A 15,082-nucleotide genomic window follows, 5' to 3' on the forward strand; every position below is an offset into this window, starting at 1 on the left:
GCTTGAAGAACACGCTCTACAGTAGAGACTATGGAGCCATAAATGCTTCATCTGACAAGTTTAATAAAAGCTCAGGAATCTGTCCCGGCGGTATTGGCAGACTTTCACCGTACATGCTGTCACACACACTATAATAATAACTGACCTGTACATACACTATAAACAGCTGAAACATGACTCATACCCCTGACAGGAAGTAAAACTCTGCAATGAACCCTTTAACCCTTTGAAACACTTTTATTTAGAAATTATTTTGAAAAAAGCGAGAGAAAAACTATATTTCTAACTCTGATCATTATATATGCAAAATAATTTTACAGAATTATTATAATCTTAAAGCAGTTTCTTTCAGATTATTTATTATTATTATTATATATTGATTTATTTTTTGCTTTTCCATCTTTTATTTTGTTTGCTTGTTTTTTGGTGCTAATTCTCAGTTAATTTTCTTGTTCTTTTTACTCATTTCTTCCTAATTTTGAGGTAATTTCTTCATAAATTGGTCATTGCTTTTTTTTACATGTTGCTGAATAAAATCATGCTAATGTACCCAGTTTTTTAAGATTTAATTTATACCTTAAATCTACCTTACACCTGTCGCATAAATATTAACGTTTATGGGCAAATGAAGCTCAAGACTGCAGTTTTGCTCAACACTGTGAGCTCCTTAACCACACAACAGTATACTGTAATTTTGATTCTGGCTAAATTATTTGCATTAGGTATTTACTCTGTTTTTAGGAACACATGCTGTACATTTATTGTTTCGAATTTGTTTTGCACTGTATGTTGAGCCATGTCTTCGATGATTTTCTGTTAATAAAGTTTTCTGAATATGAATGGTACACTGAATCCAACATTTTCAAACAAGATGTATTACCATCTTGTGAAGATAACGAAAAAATCTGTGTCTTTGTGATGATTGTTGTTATCAAGAAAAAGCAACTGTGAAATTAAACCCACAGAATAAGTATTGTTCATGTTGATATTGTCGAAAATATCTGCTCCGGTGCTATATGAATGTCAGTCTGTTTACTGTTTCTAGTCGCGTCTCTGATCCCTTGGCGGTGAGTGAACAGATATCATTTTTCATACACAGTGCGGCGTATTTGCCATTTCAACTCATCACAGTCATTTCACACACTTGTATGAGGCCGGGCTGTTCTCAGGTGTGAATGCATGTAAAAGCGTCTGAGTGAAGCCGAGCACTGCGCTGGAAAAGTAAATATATGCTCAGTCAATCTTCTTTAGATGAATGAAGGATAATAAAAACTAAAAAAAAAAAATCTATCTGCAGTCTGAACATGAAGTACCTGTGTATACTCAGTGTTATTCAATACAGTCAGGCCCTGGAGAAAACCTGTAATTCAGCCAACTTTGATTTGGACCCGTGACCAGAGCGCTAAATGAGATTCCCTCCAGGCAAAGAGGGAGATTTTTGGACTCATAAATCCTCTGACAGGACTACTAGGCTACAATCAGTCAACACGGATCAATCCACATCACTGCTGGGGGATAAAAAGCACACATCTAGAGAAAGTCAGTTTCTACCTAATCACCAAAAGGAATTTACTTTTTTCTCTGCGTGTTTGTGAAATTTCCTGGTGAGGTTTTTAATAAGTTTCAAGGATCTGAGCATCAGAAAATTTGGAGCTTTTTTTCCTTCTTTTTTTATTAGTTACTCATGCCACAGGTACTGCTGGATGTCGTCTAAATCCCCAGCCTCAGAGGACATATCGTGCGTCTGGCGTGCATGCTAAGGCGTTTCTAATCAGGCAGATGGCTTCAGCGACTCTCTCCAGCTTGACTGTGATTTCACCATGAGGAGGGGGCTCAAAGCTACTTTAATCACAGAACATGACGAAGGTCCAGAAGCAGAAATACTGTGTTTTGTGTTCACAGGCTGACAGATTTGTAAATGCAACATGAATGTTAATTTTGATCCTGTTTAACCCTTTGAAAACTAGGCATGTTGGCTTGATTTCTTTAAAACAAATATGACCAGGAAATGAGAAAAAGAAAGTAAAACATATAAGAAAACTACCTGAAAATTAGTCAAATAAAATAAGAAAAAAATTAAAACCTAAATAAAATTTAATTAAATTAAATTAAATTTAACAAGAAAATGGGAATGTGAAAACCATCAGGAAAGAAAAGAAAAAAATCCCTAGCTTTTTAAATATATGTATTTTTACAAATTCAATAATTTCTTGCCATTTGTTTGCCAAATTGATCTTGCCTTTTTCCCCATGTTTCTGAAATGCTGGGATGTTAAAAAATATTATTAATTTATAAAAACCCAACAATAAGGAAATAAGAGACAAAAAAGTGCTTAAAAATTATAACAATTCTGTAAAATAGTTTTAAACATATAATAATGGTAATTAGAAATAAAGTCCTCAGGAAATTTGCCCTAGCTTTCTTTGAAAATGATTTTCTAATTCTACTGATTTCTTGTAATTTTGCAGCACAATTCTTGCCAAGTTGTTTAATGCCTTTTTTGCCAATGTTCTTGAAAGAAATGAAACCAATTTGATTGGCCTTTTAAAGGTTTAAATACTTGTGAAAAGCATCTGAATGCAGCACAAAAAAGTGATGTGGATCCAGGTTACAAAGAGTTGAAAAGGTTTCTTCCCTTCTACTTCCCTCCCATTCTTAAATTCTTTAGTTTGGTACTTCTATTGCCTTTCTCCTTTCCTCCATGCACTTTACAATTCTACTTTCCTTTAGTTAATTCTTTCTATCCCCCTCTCACGCTTCCATATGCTTTAATTTGTATTCATTTCTTTCTGGTCTGAGTAAAAAATGTAAATTACATCCTTAAGTGCAGGAGGATTTCTCTGTAAGTGTGTGTGTGTGTTATTTAAAGGCGTGTTTGTGCTTGTACAATCCCCACATGCATATGCACTTATTATTTAAAGTGGAATTCAGGCAATTAGGATACCGTTTGCAAATCCGGAAATTAAATCCACCGCCTTTGATATTATGGTTCCTATTTGTGTGTCTTTGTGTGCCATCCTGTGTGTACATGTGGGGACCATTGGTTTTAACCTTGAGAGGAAGGACATTTTTGGAAAGTGAGGATATTTCACTTCATGGAAGTGTTGTGATAGAAACTGTGGTTTTAGAGTTAAGGTTAAAATAAGGTGACATTGTGGAGACGTATTAAATCATTTGCACAGTCACATTGTGAGGGCTTCTTTCCAGTCTGGGGATAATAATACAATCCCCAGAAGGTGAACTGTAAATTTTAGGGCTTAAACTTGATTTTCTTTCTACAGAACTATACCCGCTGACTTTATCAAAAAGCAAAAGAAAGCCTGCATCAACTGGAAGCTCAATTAGCCCCACTGAGCCAACAAATATTACAGCTCAGTCAAGGAGGCTCAAGCCACAAGGAGCAGTTTCAGACTTAGAAGTTGCTTTGACATTATGGTAATACTGTGTAAACTCTTCCAGGTTAGAGTTCTCAGTCTCAACCCAAGCGTCTGATGGGTCCCAGAAAGAATGATGGTTCCAAAATTAGACGGGTAGGGTTTTGGCTATGGAGAAAAAAAAATCTTTTTTTTTAAGTTTTTATTCAAAAATATTAATTTAAATGTAAATCCAACATATGTTAAAGATATTCCAAAGTAGTTGAGTATGTGAGATGAAGGTGAGATCGAACATGGCAGTGCCCCGTCTCCAGCTGTTAACAGAAACATCAGCCCGGAGACGACTAAAGAAAAGTTGCATTAAACTAAATCTTCCAGAACTGCTTTGTTTTCTCTTTTTTTTCTTTTCTCACCCATGTTTCATTTAAACTGGAGGATATACCTGACTTGGAATCATTCACTGACCATACTACTACCAACACCATGGTAACCAAAGCTGCCAAAACTTGAAATGACAATTCAGGACAGACATAGAGGACTTGCAGACAGCAGAAATTGAGGTCAGTGTTCTTGGCAGCATCAATAAAAAACTCAACCTTCTCATCTCGCTTCACGAAGAAGTAAAAGAGCAAAAGCGAGGAGTTTGCCCACAACCACATCACAGCCACTGAAAAAATTAACACCACACTAAAGTCTGTCAAAACACTCTCCAAACTAATGGAAACCATCACCAAAGAAAACAAAGCCATGATATTACAGATTCACAGATTACTGTAACCTGGTGGATTCTGACCAAAGACCAGCCTAGTGAAACAACCAAGGGGTTTGGGGTTACGGAGCTGTGAGTATCCTGCAGGCACGGAAAGAAGAAGAGGGAGCAGCAGGCTCCATGCAGGGCTCTTCGTCCTCCCTCTTGGCCGGAGCAGGGAGCTTCTCTAGCGGGGAAATACAGTGTGGAGAGTCAGTGATTCACCAAGTTGGTCCAGCTGGTGGCACATGGCTGTGGCATTGCACGGACACACCAACAAAACAACCCACATGCAAACACAGAGAGGAAGACTCATCTGCTGCAGCGCCATGTGAGAATGCACTCTTTGAGCACCACAAGCTGCGTGCCATCTAGTTCCATTATATTGGAGAAAAAGAGGACATCTCTATGGCCAATATCTCCAACAATCAGCAGCTCACACTGAAACAATCTAGACTGATAAACTGCACAACCGGTAAGAAGAAAAATGTGTATTTTTGATTTTGCATTAAACAGACCCTCTAAGGGATTGGATTTACGTTTATGCTAAGGTTCAAGAATACAGGATTGAGTTTAGACAGTTACTATTATTGCCGCTGGGGTTACAGGCTACAAATAAAAACATTAATATCCTTTTAAGTACGTCATCACAGACGTGAGATGCTGCAAAAAGCAGGAATGAGTTGAGAATTATGCTGCCAGCAAACTCCATCAATGTCTGTCAATTAACCAATAGCGCTGTCTCTTCTTTAATGAAACTCTCTCCATTTCCCCTCCAGCTAACGTCAGGGATGATGGATTTGATTTCCAATGAAGTGGTCGTGTCCCTGACAGATTGGCTCCGACGCTTTTTTGTAATACTCGGCCAAGATGTAGTCACAGATGTGGATCTTGTCCAGACTCAGGCAAAAATGTACTGGCATACATTTTGAATAAAACATGAGGCACGCTTGATTTGTCTTATCTTGTAAGCGGACACATGCACTTTTTGAGGCTGTTTCAGAGTCATGCAGTGTGGGAAAAAAACATATTAGGGACGCTTCCCTTGTACTGATTTGCACTGCCTCTGCATAATTAAAGTTTCGCCTGTTTTCAAGGCTTTATCTTCTTAATTTAACGTATTTTCTAAGCTTCATCTGTATGTGTGGATTAAAGCGGATAGGTTTATAAGAGGTGGCCAAAAGGTTTTGTTTACTCAGCACTTTCACATATATTTTGCGTACAACACAGAGTGAATATTTACTATACGATAAACTGATGCAACCTTTGCAGCTACAGTTATTTTTAGGGTTCATTAACTGCACAACTAATAATCACCAAGAAAATGCAATCCAAAAGAGATATCTTTTCCAATGCTGTGCCTCAGTTCATCTTTGACCGACTGTAACATAGACAGTGTTGGAAGGGTTACTTTTAACCCTTTAAAACCTGAGCAAATTGGTTTGAATTCTTCCAAAAACATGGAATAAAGGCAACAAGCAACTTAGAAGACATGGTCCAAAAAAAGTGTATAAAAGTTACCAGAAATTCACCTGAAAAAAAACTATCAAAAAAAAAGAAAAATGAAAATAACATGTAAAAAATTCTGAAAAGAATACATTTTTTTATTTATTTACAGCAACATCACTTCAAATATAAAGCTGTCAGTTATAAATATAGTTTTCACAACATTTTTCCCTTTTTTGTTTATTTTTTTCTTAATAATCCTCATCTCTCTTTTAAAAAGTAATTTACTTGTCATGTTTTACTAAATTCTTGCAATTTGTGGGACATTTTTGCCCATTTCGTTACTGATTTTTTGCCCATGTTTTCCTTAGAAATCAAACTGATCTGCACTGGTTTCAAAAAGGCTTCTGAAAGATGTCTGACCACAGCACAAGCAAACTTATATGGATCCAGGTTTCAAGGGGTTAAAATGCATTTCACTACAGATTACTGAATACATGTCGACACTGTAATTTGTAACATATTCCTTTAGATTACCCAAACTAAGTACAATACATTAGATTTGGACTGCTTCCAGATCACCCCGCTGAGCTCATTTGTCTGGGTCTTATATTTTCATGCCAAAAACACATGACAGTGTCCTGGCTGTGCATCTCCTCTGTCATTGTCATGTGACAGATGCACGGCACACAGTTTTCCAAAATCTCTTGAAAATGCCTCTTATGAATTTAACTCTTTGTCCCAACAGGGAGCAAGCATTGTTCTGTGTCCATACCGAATCCCTTAAATATACACTTCTGTTATGTCATGTAAACAAAGCATGTACCCATCAGCTGTGCGCTCCACTGGGGATGTAACCACTCAAAGGATGGGCGAGTACTTTCTATCTTTCTGTAATTTTTTAAAACAGAAAACACATGTGTTATATTGTGAAATTTACTGGAAATGGCATACAATCTAGCCAGCAGCAAGTAGGTTATCATTAATGATGGTCATTTTCCAGAAGCTTTGTGGTCCTTCATTCCAGTGTAAGTATTTGAAGTCTTAACTTAATGCAAATGTTGTCTGTCCATTTTTGGACTTAATTCACCCATTTAAACCCTGGAAGTAGATAACTGCTCCAATCAAAAGTGTAAAATGGAGGCAATCGCTAATTTGCCTTAGTAAGATCCATTCAACCAAATCATATCATATTAATTAATTTTACCTCCTCTATGGCAGCAGATATTAATAGTTATTTTAACAAAGTGATTAATTAATCTGATAAAACGCAGCATCAAGACCTCTGACACTGATGTAAACCTTCAAAACTAAGAGAGACAAAACAAGAATAAACCAACAACAACAAAGAAACAACGCAAAAAAAACTTGGGAAAAGTGCTTCGAAACATTATTATAATTTTGTAACATAATTTAAATGATGTAATTATTGTTATTATTATAAATATATTTCCCTTACTTTATTTTTTCCCCTTACCATTTCTCCCTAGTTTTTTTTTTTAAATAATTTTCTTAATGAATGATTTTCTTATAATTTGTGGAACACTGCATTTTTTCCCATGGTTTTCAAAGCTCAATGGTTAAAATACTTATAGAGCATCTGAAAGCATCATGAGAAAAGTGATTTGTCTCCAGGTTTTAACAAGTTAATAGATATAATGCAATTCCTTTTGCAAGGTAATTGTTTTTCAAAATTATTTTAAGTAAGATCAACTTGACAGATTTCAGTGTATAAGCCTCCTGACAGCATTAAGTCAGGTCAGATTGAGGTTTTATTTATCCAGTGAAGATCGTGTGAGCACTTTATTAACATCACTTGAATCAGAGTCACTAACTTGGACACATTTACACTCCAGAGCCGCTGGGTGCAGCCTGGATTGACCTCCCAGCTTAGTGGCACTGCGGCAGCTTTTCTTTGTGAATAACCCACATTCTCGTAGCCGCTGTGGGACTCGAATGGACTCTGTTTCAGTCGTAAGCTTGCCTCCCTAACCTCTGTGACAACTTTATAAAGATGAATTGAGCAGCAAAGAACAAAGTGACTCCAAAAGGCTCTCCGAAAAAAAAACCTTTCATTTCCCCTAAGGAACATGTGTCTGCCATTTCGCTCCTGCAGTCTCACTCGACTCTCCCTCTTGAAGAAAAAAAAAAAAAATCACCCGTCGCTGCTCTCTTCTCCAGTCTTTGGTCGCCTGCTCCCTTGACGCTGCTGCTCAGGATGTTTATAGATCCGAGGGGGATCTGAGGGGACTGCGTGGATCTGACAGCCATGGGGGGATTTGGGCGAGAGCGACTGAAACGGAGAAGTCTCGTCTGATGCGATGGCGAGAATGGAGTCAGTCGCTGTCTCGGTGGAATAATGATCGCAATTAGCGGCGAATAAAAGGGAGATTACTGAAGGAGCTGCTGCTCTTAAGAGGATGTCTCACTTTTAGTCTGTGAGTTCAGCACTGACACATTATGTATCATCACCACATCGACATTAGTCAGTATTCAAAATGTCTTAATGGTGTTATTATTGTAGATAGAGAAGTGTGACTCCTCTCCGCTAACAAAGACCCTGTAGATGAATGCTCAATTTAAAGGCTGCTGGTTGATGTCCTCACTTATTTGAGTGCTCCATCCAACCAAAAAGACTTAGAAGTAAAGCCTCAACAACCACCTGTACACCTTTTCTATTTAAAAAAAAATAATACATGAAGTAAACTACTGGATATCCATAGCCTCGGTTTGTGCCTCTCACACATAGCCGCTGGTGTATTTCTCTGCGGTGGTTAAGAGCATAACGTGAGTCGTCAAAGAACTGTGCAACACTGAGAGCGTGACAAGATAATTAGAGTGGTGCTGGGCGTTATGGCCAGTATATCACAATATCTTAAAGCTATATCGTAATACGCAATATTTAGATGGATAGACATTTAGATTGATAGATAGACATTTAGATTGATAGATAGATGCAGCTACAATAACGATAATAAAGTGGCTATTGTGATATAATAGTGTTAAATACACTACCACGATAATAACATTTGATACAATATGGTTAGAAGTTAAATAAAGTATTTCTATAATGAAAGGATAGTATATTATTGTTACAATTAAATAAATCAAAGCGGGACCCATTGTGCTTTTATTTTGAAGGACCTCGATTGTCTTAGGCTGGAGGAGTCAATGTTTCTGCTGTGGACTTCCAGTCAACAGTTGTTAGCGTTAGCGTTAGCAGACAGTTAAAGATGATACCATAACACCTCTCAATATGAGGGTTCATTCACGTTGAGCGGGCAACAAATTAACAGCTCTGCAGTTTACATATTACTAATATTCGTAAGTTGCACTGGTGCTCCATGGTCACAAAATGTGACTAAATAATCACAAATCCCTGCTTTGTGTGTGTGTGAGAGAGAGAGCAAGAGAACCTAAACGCTGGTGGCTTATGAACCCGACATAACAATTTATACTTGATGTACGCCATATAGTCATTTTATGTATCGCACATGTAACAAGCCGCAATACCTCCAGTATATACGATTTATCACACTCCTATTTAGGGCTACTAAACAGTAAAGATAACTGGGATTAACAACAGGGCTATGCAGCTCTGTCCTGACACAAAGGTTATCAAAGTTAACCAAAACCTATCAAAAATTAAAATTAGTTGTAAAAATAAACTTTTTAGCTAATTGAAGTGAAAATAAAAACAACACTTTAAGAAAAATAGAAAACTACCTGAAACGTGCACTTACAAAACTAAATAAAACTAGAATTTACTCCTTACGGTTGCAAACCAGTCAAAGTTGCACTCACAGTCTACATCTATGTCTGAGAAAACATGAATGCTTTACACACATCTTCCCCCCGGCAGCACAGGAGATCAATACAATCACCTAAGATTAGTGTACTGTACTGTATACCAATATTTCCCTAATGGTCTGAATAGGTCACTAATTTTGTCACTAGTCAATTTTTACAAATGAAAGCGGTGGTTTGAGAAGCCGGGCCAAGTTGGTGACAAAGGTCCATTTGAAAATTTCAATTGCAAGGACAAAGGATGGACATCCAAAGCCCAGAGCGCGCGCACACACACACACACACACACACACACACACACACACACACACACACACACACACACACACACACACACACACACCAAGCATTTTGGTTTGTCAAACAAGGAATTAGCATCACCCAGACAAGAGGTCACAGTTTTCAGCCGTTGTGGGTGCTGCTGACTGGCTGAACTGGTTCCCACCCTCCTCCTCCCTCATCCTCTGTGGAAATCTAAGGTGTATTTTGATCAGTTTTTAATCCACTGTGAAAAAAAATCCCAACCCATCTAAGCCTCCCAGGTTTTGTCCTCAATATTTTTGTCATGAAATGTCGGTCTCACTGCGTCCCCGAGTCCCTGCAGTGAGTTAAGAGATGACATTATCTACTGGTGTTCTGACATCTCATCTCTAAAAAGATCTGAGATTAAAATTCTCCTTTTTATTGCAAGGCAGCTGCAGGCACCAAAAGGGAAACCTCATAGATTTGTGGTGGAATGATAACATCAAATATGCACTGATGTCTATACAGCAACTTCTCTCACACTCACATAATTTCACATATTTAGTGTGTAATTTCCTCTCATTTCTAAAACAATTAAAAATTCTAGGATAGCCTAACAGTAAAAACACATATATTACTCCAAACTGCCTAAAACAAACACTGCAAATCTTTTTTTCTCTATCAGAATTGATCATTGCTATGGATCAGATTCATCATCACACTGTCTAATCCGTCACACTAATGATTTATAGCCACAAAGGAAGGTTACCAGCATTTTGTTCTCAGGCGCAGCCTTTGCATTGACACCAAACACACCCATGGCATGTCCTTTTCACTGCATTGATTGCTTCCTCTGTAATGACACAAGCACCTAATTTATAGTTTATTCGTGTACAGTCAACAAAGACTACACAAGGAAGTATCAAAGCTGAGGCCAAGACGGGATCAAAACAGCCCGATAATTTACGACCATTTAATTCAAACACAGTGAGAAAATCAATGTGGTAAAAAAGACTCTTTGGGTTCATGAAAGGCTGACTTCTTATGGGACTGTAGTCATCTGTCATGACTTTCATAATGTAAAGACGTGATCTGAAAAAGAGAGATATACTTGCTTTTTTAAAGTACACATGTTTCTGGAGTATACCACTTAGGGGCACATCAGTACTCAGAGTATAGAAATTCTAGATTTGCATTATGTAAACAAAAAACATGGTGATACCCAAGGAGGTTACTATGCTTTCATTTTTTTGATTACACTGGATCATGGCAGAAAAAGTGACACTAGGCGAGTTTCCATCACGGATGTGGGCAAAACTTACGCAATATTTTTCGAAATGTCAATAAAACACAGTTGCGTGATGACTACATTTTCATTGAGAGATGATATGCAACTTCTCCTCTGGCAATAACATTTCAAGAACCATTGCGATGGATGTTCAAAAAATTAGCAGATGTATTTCAATTGCAGCCACTGCACCAGCCATCCTTGTTTCCAATCGAAGGCAACTTAGGTGTATTATGCAAGCCCCTCATACGTGGGAGCGGCCACATATGAGGGACTTCAAGGAGCTGATAGTCCAAGATTTCACAGAGAAATTGTGGAATCAAAACTTCTGGATTATCCGCTCAACTTTTGAAGAGTTATGCAATGCAATAACACCACTTGAGCACCTGCTGCATCATGCCCATGGGAGCCAGTTCATACCGACAAGTGCATAGCCATAGCATCACGTGAAATATAAAAGCGAAAAAGTGTCTCCATTGCAGTTTTGCAAAATATGGCTTCTTTGACTTGCCTGATATACCACGTCATGCGAGCGTAAACTGTCGTGTTTCCATTAGGCATATTTTATATTTGTAATTTCATTTTGCCCAGCTCCAGGGTTAATGGAAACGAGCATATTGGCAAGGTTGTTTCTCTTGTTCTGCCAACAGTGCCCCTAACATTCATTAGTACTGCATCTTACGGATGCCATGTGTTAATATGTGAGGACATGCACAACCAACGCAGTATAACATCTCACACAGAAGTAGGAATAAAATAATGTAAGGCTGCAGTATGTTGCATGTATGTTATAAAGCTCTCCAAGGCTAATTGTCATTTGTGATATTGGACTTATGGATAAAACTGAAATTGAAATTGAAATTACTATTTCTAGAGCCCTTTGGGGCATGCGTTGTGATTGACTTACAATGAACTCTGACTTGACTAACGTGACACATTTTGGGTTGCCTTCAGGTCTGAAATGTGCTATATAAATACATTTGTCTTACCTGGCTTTACAGATGTGCATGATGGGCTTGAGCAGTATCACCATATCACGTTATAGCAGGCTATTTAAAAATCTCAATTGTATGATTTCAAATACCCTCAAAAACACTGAATTTTCTCTTTTTTTTTTTAACTCATCTGAATCACTGCGTTTGGGATGAACTGCATGCAATGCACATTACATGCCACTAGAGGTCAGTTTCTAATCGTGGAACAAGCAGCTGAGCAACGTTACATGGCTGTTAACAGCCAGAAGCAACAGCAAAGAGAAGATGTGGGGGAAAATAGTGCTGTTGACCAATTCATTCCCAATCCCCTCCTGGATTGGGATGGATGGACTGGTTGACAGCACGTTAACACAAGAGACCACAGTTAGTTTCTCATTTCCTACTGAAAATCATCGTGGTCATAGCTTTTTTTTAAGGCCAAGACGCACCAACTGACATCATTTAGCCAGTTAGCAAAATAATCTTTCCAAAATTTTCCAAAGTTAACAAAACAATCAAAAGCATATTTACCATGCACCAGTGAACAACAACACAAACCATCAGGAAAGATTTCTGCCAAAAAGTTCAATGGTTAAAGAAAAACAATCTAACCTTATGTAACACGTTTGGTTGGATGTCACTCCCTCTTGACTTTGAGTCTTTGATTTATTTCCTCACTTCATTTCTCTTCGATTGTGCGGACCTGAAGTGCCAACCAGAGGGATTTCTGTCACTAACAGGCTGTGACACCAGTTCGACACGCTGAATCATCGGGAAAAATGCTGACCAGTGAGGGTTTAAACTGACGGAAGGGTGAACCGTTGGCTTGGTGTGTCAGGGCCTTTAACCGATTAGGAAGAACTGCAACAACAAACAAAGTACTTTTTAGAAATGTCTTAAACTCATGATCACCCTCTTTACCTAAACAATTTGTCTTTGTGCCTACATTTACATTGTTGTCACATTATCATTTTCTTCATTAGCGCTTGTTTAAATCAAGTCTGAGGTTGTGATCCATGCAGCCGTCTCTTGATATTACTTCAAACAAACGTCGCCTCTGTGCAGAGAGGGCTAAAGTTAACAATGAATATTCATTTAATCAATAAAGGCATCACTGTAATCTGCAGACTAATCAAAACTGACTCCTAAAAAAATTTAAAAGGAATAAGGTAGTGATTGAATAGGGCACACGCAGGTTTGTGAGGGCTAATAGAATGAGCGACTCTCGGGCATTTAGACGAGTCCCGTCTTTAATCAGAGTACAAACTAATAACACGTCTGCAGCTAAACACACAGGAGGATGAAAGGCACAACGCCAAGCCTCCTTTGTTTTATTCCATCACTCATCTCGTCCCCTGGTACATTAAGGCACTCGACGGCCCTAACAAGCTCTCCCACGACATTTGCTTCGGCTTAATGGATAAAAAATGTGTGTCTAAGTGTGCAGCGTGTGCTTGTTTGCTTTCCTCCGGTAATGAACAGACGGCCGAGGCTTACCTAGACATCCTGAGAGCAACGTTTTTAAGAGAAATCTGGGATTTTCAATTATCCCAACACGACCTTTGATGTGAAAATAAAAGCCGCCACTGATACAATTATTGAAAAATGTCATATGGCAGATATTTTCCCCCAGAAATCTTAATTAGCTTCAATCAGTGTAATACATGTGCAAACAGCTCAGTCACACAAAGGCTACAGCAGATAAACGGACTCTTTAATTTAGAGATTAAAGGAAATTTCAATAAAATAATGCAAGACTTTGAGATAATGATGCCTTCTGCGATACAGTAAAAATGACCTTGCAAATTTGAAAAGTAACATCAAAGCAATGGAGTCACTGGATAAGAAGGCTGCTCTTTATTTAATCTCTTTACATCTAGTGCAGTTTTCATGAAACTGCTGGCCAAGCTCAACCAGAAGTTGAAGAATCTGCCATCTAATAACTCCAAAAAACTCTTCAATTTAACACATTTTGAAGAAGAGAAACGTTGGTTCAAGAAGTGGTTACAGTTATTTCTTGAACAACAGCTGAAGCAAGTGACAGCTCTAGGTCCTGTCCTTTGCCAGGTTTGCACGCTTGTGTATGTTCAAACAAAACCCACAAACAGCCGTTTTGGAGTTGCAAAGCTTTTATTTTCCAGTAACTTCTGACAAAGGCTAAGCTAACTGTTGCCCTCTGCTTGCCGTCTTTACACTCGGCTAAACATGTCTCTGACCTGCAGCATCTAACAAGCAAGCAAGCAAATATTGTTCGAATAGAATATCTTAGAAAGTTTTGCTAACATGGAAAGAAGGCAATGAGCAACTTATTATGACTCATTATAGCATTAGTTTTACAAAAATAACCTGAAAATTAGCAACAACAAAAAAAGGTAAGATTTTTTTTTTAAAAAAAAGCCAAGAAAAGCATCTATAAATTGGACCCAAAAAAAAGTGCTTAAGATATAATAATACTGTAACATAATTGTGATAATTATGAATATAGTTATATAGACTTTTTTTTTTTAGCTTTTTTAATCAAATAATAATATATCTACTATCTACTTATTTCTTGCAATTTGCAATACATTTCCTGCAAAGCTGCTCTTTGCCTTTTTTAATTTAAGCAGCAAACCTAAAAACTACAGTTATGAACTTCACAGAGGAAACATACATGAGCTAAACTTTTGCTTCTAAAATAATCAATGAAGTTACACAGCTCCCAAAATGTGCACAGCATCTCTCTTAAGCTTCCTGCAGACTGTGAGATCTTTGCAGTTTTATAAGTTTAGTGCAGCTGTGCTCTGCCACATGGACCTTAAACTTGGGTACGACTTCAGGTTTGATGTATGAAACTGTGTGATGACATCACCCTTTGAATCACAGGCTACAACCTACGTCTATCAACATCAATAAGCATGAACAAAACCTGATCGGCGTGCGTCACCTATTTTTGCTGCTGTAGAGCAAAATATAAACACACAAACGAGCCCACTCTATAGCGGCATTTGTGCGTGTCAGAAAAAGTCTAAAGAAGAGGAGGAGAAAGTGGATGTAGTGTCTGGCTGAGGAAAAGATACCAACTTGTAAGTATTAGCATGATAGTATTGAGCATTTAGCAGTACTACGCTGATCTGTGCATCAGTGCATGATGCATTTTTGTTGGTTGGGCCATAACACAAGTCATACAGTGTGATGGTCATCCCAAATTTCTGACACTGTC

The sequence above is a fragment of the Plectropomus leopardus genome, chromosome 17 (genome assembly GCF_026936395.1).
Source record: "Plectropomus leopardus strain MGB_pleo_1.0 chromosome 17, ASM2693639v1, whole genome shotgun sequence".
In the NCBI taxonomy this organism is placed as follows: Eukaryota; Metazoa; Chordata; class Actinopteri; order Perciformes; family Serranidae; genus Plectropomus; species Plectropomus leopardus.